The sequence below is a fragment of the Crocuta crocuta genome, unplaced genomic scaffold (assembly GCF_008692635.1).
Source record: "Crocuta crocuta isolate KB4526 unplaced genomic scaffold, BGI_CrCroc_1.0 scaffold143, whole genome shotgun sequence".
NCBI classification, from domain to species: domain Eukaryota; kingdom Metazoa; phylum Chordata; class Mammalia; order Carnivora; family Hyaenidae; genus Crocuta; species Crocuta crocuta.
In genome coordinates this window covers 6,201,477-6,206,480 of record NW_027529175.1, presented here as the reverse complement: position 1 = coordinate 6,206,480, position 5,004 = coordinate 6,201,477, and positions in this window count along the sequence as shown.

Below are 5,004 nucleotides of genomic sequence, written 5' to 3'. Positions count from 1 at the left end.
CATCTGTGACTGGGAGCTGTCCTGTGCGAAGCCGCCTGCCGAGTCCATCTGTGAAGCGAGGACCATATTTACCCTTTGAGCTGTTGTGAGGGTTACACACAGGTACACATCAGCACACACCTGCACCCGCTAACCGCGAGGCTCCTGCTGTGGTACCAGGCCTCCTGGCGTAGAGCCAGCGCATCGGCATCACACAACACACGGCGCCGGGCCCCCGTGAGGTGGTGACCCGTGGGGACACACGGGCAGGGCTGTCCTCAGTGACCTGCCAGGGAGGCAGAGAAATGACTGTGTATGTGTGTGCGTGTGTGCAGTGATCACGGGCAGGGTGTGTGCAGATGAGGGAGGGGGCCTCACGGGGAGGTGGTGTTGAGGCTGGGAAGTGGGAAACCCTGGGTGAGGCGGGTGGCCGAGTGTGTGGGTGGGGGTACATATCAGGTGTGATGTGAGCGTGCAGGGTGTGTGTGTGAGTGTGGTGTGTGTTCATTTGGCATGACGGGAGTGTGTGTGGTATGTGTGTATCTGCTGTGATGTGTGTGGAATGTGTATATCTGGTGTGATGTGTGTGTGGAGTGTGTTTATCTGGTGTGATGACTGGTGTGTGTGTACCTGGCGTGGTGTGAGTGTGCGGTGTGTGTGTGCTCGAGTCTGGTGGTCTGCCTGAGGGACAGAGGTGGCCTCCACGTGAGTGTGGCCGGGCGTGGGTTACGCATTCCAGGAAAACCTCACAAATCTGTCCGTGCCGCTCTGCAGTGTGTAGTATGCTGGGCAGGCGGTAGAATCTGTCATCAATGAAGAGGACAGAGGGAGTGACCTATCCTGAGATTGGTTTATAAAATGTTTAATGGGATAAAATAAAAATATCAAAGGAATATTCAAATTGTATGGTTTTCTTTTTCTAACTTGATTGAAAACGTGCCTCTTTTGTATTTTTTTTTTAATTTGTTCAGTTTCTACAGCACCGCAAAAGTTGATGCTTCTTAAAATTTCAGTTCTAACGTTAGCATCATGACGCCAAACTAGACTTTGGTCGCCCACGTCCTAAGGACACGGCGCTGATTGGCAATTTCATGTCCTGGGGGGGGAGGGGGGCTACAGGAAGAAAACACTTGTAGCAAAATCCGTGTGTTTTCGTCACGTCATGATTTCCTTTAGCTGACATTTCTTAGCCGCGCTGCAGAGCCGGCGCTGCCCTTTGCGGCGAAGTCGCGGTGCCGCCCGGGTGTAGTGGCCCGTCACCCACATCTCCACTGAACACAATGGCTCTTTCTGTACTTCGACTCTTTTCAGGTACTCTCGCTATGGAAGTGACACGTGCCGTTCCGTGGAGAGAGTCTGTTGTCATTAATAAATAGCACCTCTTTGGTTCGTTGTTTATGACCGACTTTCCTGCGACATCTGTTTCTCAGAATTTGCAGCGTCTGTAAAGGCAGTAAAACAGCTTGTTTCTGCTGGTTCCAAGTCCAGCCTCCTCGAGAGCAGAAGTAACCGAANCTGCGCCGAGCCCATGACGGATGCAGAGTCTCGGAGCTTCACTGCCTCATCTGGCAGGTTGGAAACGCCTTTTCAGATGCCAGCCTTTGAGTTGCTGCGTGGTGGCACTGAGCTCACGTGTCCCCAGGACGCGTCTGTGACACGGACGCCGCGCTAGCCCCGGGACAGGGCCTCCTTTGTTGGAAACTTACTTCGTCTGGCCGCATAGCAACGCATTCTGAGGAAGCTACGCTTGGGGGGGGGACAGGAAAATAGTGTCGTGGAAGCTATGCCCAAGCCACCGTGTGTGGGAGGCTCTCTGCATGGTTTTGTGGAACATTCTGTTACCATCCTAAGCACGAGGCTGTGAGGTTATGGAAGGTCAGGAGGCCTGGGGAGGCTTTAGTGCGGTGAGGGGGACCGAGCTGGGCTGGTGCGACCAGGTGGCCAAAGCCACAGCGTGTCCCATAGAACATGTGTCCGTGTGACAGCCCAGTGGCCCTCCCCCCCGGGGTGGAGAGCAGGCGGACAGTGAGGGCCAGGGGTCAGGGGGGTGAGGGGAGCAGGCTCTTCTGTGTGGCCTCCAGTCCCCCCCCAGCTACACACACACACACACACCCCCGCATGCGCACACACACACCCGCACACGCACGCGCAGCCTGGAGACGGTTTCCACGGGGCCTGAGGAGCCCAGGGAAGACTGGGCAGGCGGGCTGTGCTGGCGGGCAGCCAGGAGGTATCAGGTGGCACCGGACACTTGGTCATTCAGTTGTTCTCTCTAGTCCCGTTAGGAGACCCCCCCCCCCCACAGCACCGCCGTGGGAACCGTCCCCGAACTGGGAGGTGCCGCTCTCCGGGTGGACCCCGGCGGCTTCCGATTTCTGCGGTGATGCGGTGGCCCCTGTTGGTGGCCGCTCCCCCCACCCCGGGAGCAGGCGGGAGGACCTGTGTGTGCCATCGGCCCCGCTGGGGCACAGCCTGGGCTCCGCGTGCGATCCGAGTCAGTGCTGTTGGACGGCCGCGCTCACCCGGGTGACTTCCTTCCCCGTCTCTGGCATTTTCAAACGTTGCCGGCGAACAGATCATGTCAGCGTGGCGAGTCAGCACAGCTGAGGGGCCTCGGGACCCAGACCGGGGACACTGGTGTTTCTGCGCGGCTCTTACGGATTCGGCTGAACTTGGTACAGTCCCGGCTTCTGTTGGAGGATCTGTGCTCATGTCGTCCAACAGCGGTTCTGTGCACGTGCTGCCTCGGCCGCATCGGGGCGCCAGGATGAGGGTGGGGAGTCCGGGGAGCCGGCTTTGCCAGGAAAGCGGGTGGTGGAGGGGCTCCCACAGCCGCACCCCCAGGCCGAGGTGTTGAATTAACCTGCAGCAGGATGTCTGGACACAGCCCCGACGTGGTGGGAGAAGCCAGCGACGATTTGGGCAAAGTGGTGCCGCCTCCACGTTTGCGTCTTTGCACCCTTGGGAGCGGGGGGCAGGCTGGGAGCCACCGCGGGGCAGAGCAGAGGGGACGTCAGGCAGGGCTCCTAGATGGCTGGGCGAGTGAGCACAGCACAGAGCCGTCTTCACCGACTGGGGACACAGCAGGGAAGGACGTTTCTGGAAAGGGGCAGCACAGCAGAAAAGATAGGTTTAGATTAGAAGGTTGGGTGTGAGGCCCCCCGGGATGTCCACACACACACACACACACACACACACACACACACTCACACTTGAGACCCCCTGGGGGTCTGTGATGTAGGAGAGCACTCAGCAGCCCTTGCCTTTCCCCTGCGCTCCCAGCATGGGCCTTGGTCTCCGGTATTTCCATTTAGAGAACAGCTTGCCAAGCGCGTCGATGCCCTAAGGCACTGGTTCTCTGTCGGGTGACCGTGCCCCCAGGAGACAGCGTGTCACATCTGGCAACGTTGGGCGCCCCTGGCGTCCCTGGGTGGGGCCCAGGGATGCTGCTCAAATCCAGCCCAGGACGGCCGGTGAGAAGCCCTGGTCTGGGGAAGTTTGTGGTTTCCAGAATCTTCCTCTTTTGGAGATACCTGTCTATCCCAGAAGCGTGTTTCACTCAATAGTTTTTTGGTTTTTTTAGTTTATTCATTTATTTTTGAGAGAGAACACGAGCAGGCTTGCCACTGACAGCGCAGAGCCCAACGCGGGGCTGGAACTCCCAAATTGCAAGGTCATGACCTGAGCCAAAGTCAAACACTTAACCGACGGAGCCCCCAGTTTGTAGAAGGGGATGTCAGGATGTTACTTTTATAAAGTGAAAGGTGACCCAGGGCCACGACCAGCTCGAAGAACTCAGTGATGGAGGGTAAGATCCTGAGGGTGGCTCCACCCACGGGGAAAGTGCAGATCCTGGCCCCGGGTCGGGCGGGCACGTCCCCAGTGGGGGCGGGCCAGGCTGTGGGACGCCCCAGCACGAGCCCGGGGCCCCCGCGTCGTCGTCGAGTGGGTCCTGTCAGGGACGTTGCTGCCAACGACTCGGCCCCCAGCCGGGTCCAGTCTGGCCTGGAAATAACCCTTCTTCAGGCAGGACTTCTGACTCTCCTCTCACTGCACGCTCTTCTGACAGAAGCCCGTTCTGTCCTTTCTAGTCTCACAGGCCGTGGGAGATGATGCAACTTGCAGGTAACGGTCGCAGAAACGATCATGTCATGTAGAAAATGAAAAGTGCCCCAGATTCCCACCCTTAACCTTTGCAAGACGCTCTCCCAGGTTTTGGACGTGCGCGAATTTGTTGCCGATCCCACACGCGGAGGCGGCACAGGGCGATTTCGTTTTACCCTCGGAGACCACGGGTCCCCCCGCCGCCCCCAGGGACGGGCCTCGGAGGAGACGGACGGAAGCCGGGCGACAGCTTCTGTCCTGCGGGACTTGCTGTCCGTTCTCTCCGACTCTGGATGGAGTCCTTCGCCTCAATCGGGGATGAGGGCTGAGGAGCGCGGCCTCCGCGGGGTTTGCACGCGCAGTGAACCAGACGAGAGACAGGGGCCACTGCGTGGAAGGCATCGGGTGCAGGTCCTCAGCTGAGCACAGAGGAGGGGACGGGAGCCTCCGCTTTGTGTCTTTGCAGGAAAGGACCCTTCTCACCCTGCTCTTATTTTACGTCCTAAAATCCCTATTGGTTTGACACCGCCGTCCTCACGTACAGTCGTGAGACGCAGGCGTGGCTACTGCCTTGATGCGGTTGCGGGCAGGGCTGGGTAGAGCCCGCCCCCGGGTCCACGTCCACGTCCACGTCTGCCCCGCCCTACTTCCTGCCTTGACGTCTCCAGTGGTCTCTGTCCCTCTTTAGAGAAGGCCCTTCTGTTTATTATGTTGTGCTCCCTGCGAGCGCAACACCGTGTAAAGTAATGGGTCCTCCCACGTGTGTTCCGTCTCACCCGGGGAACAGGTGACATGGACGTTCATCCCAAAGTCCCTCCCGTGTGTCCCGTCCCCCCGTCCCCCCATTTCAGTTACCCAGGAGCAGACCCAAGTCCGACCGGGTCTGCCTTTGCTCAGAGCCCTCTGAGCTCCAGCGCGCCC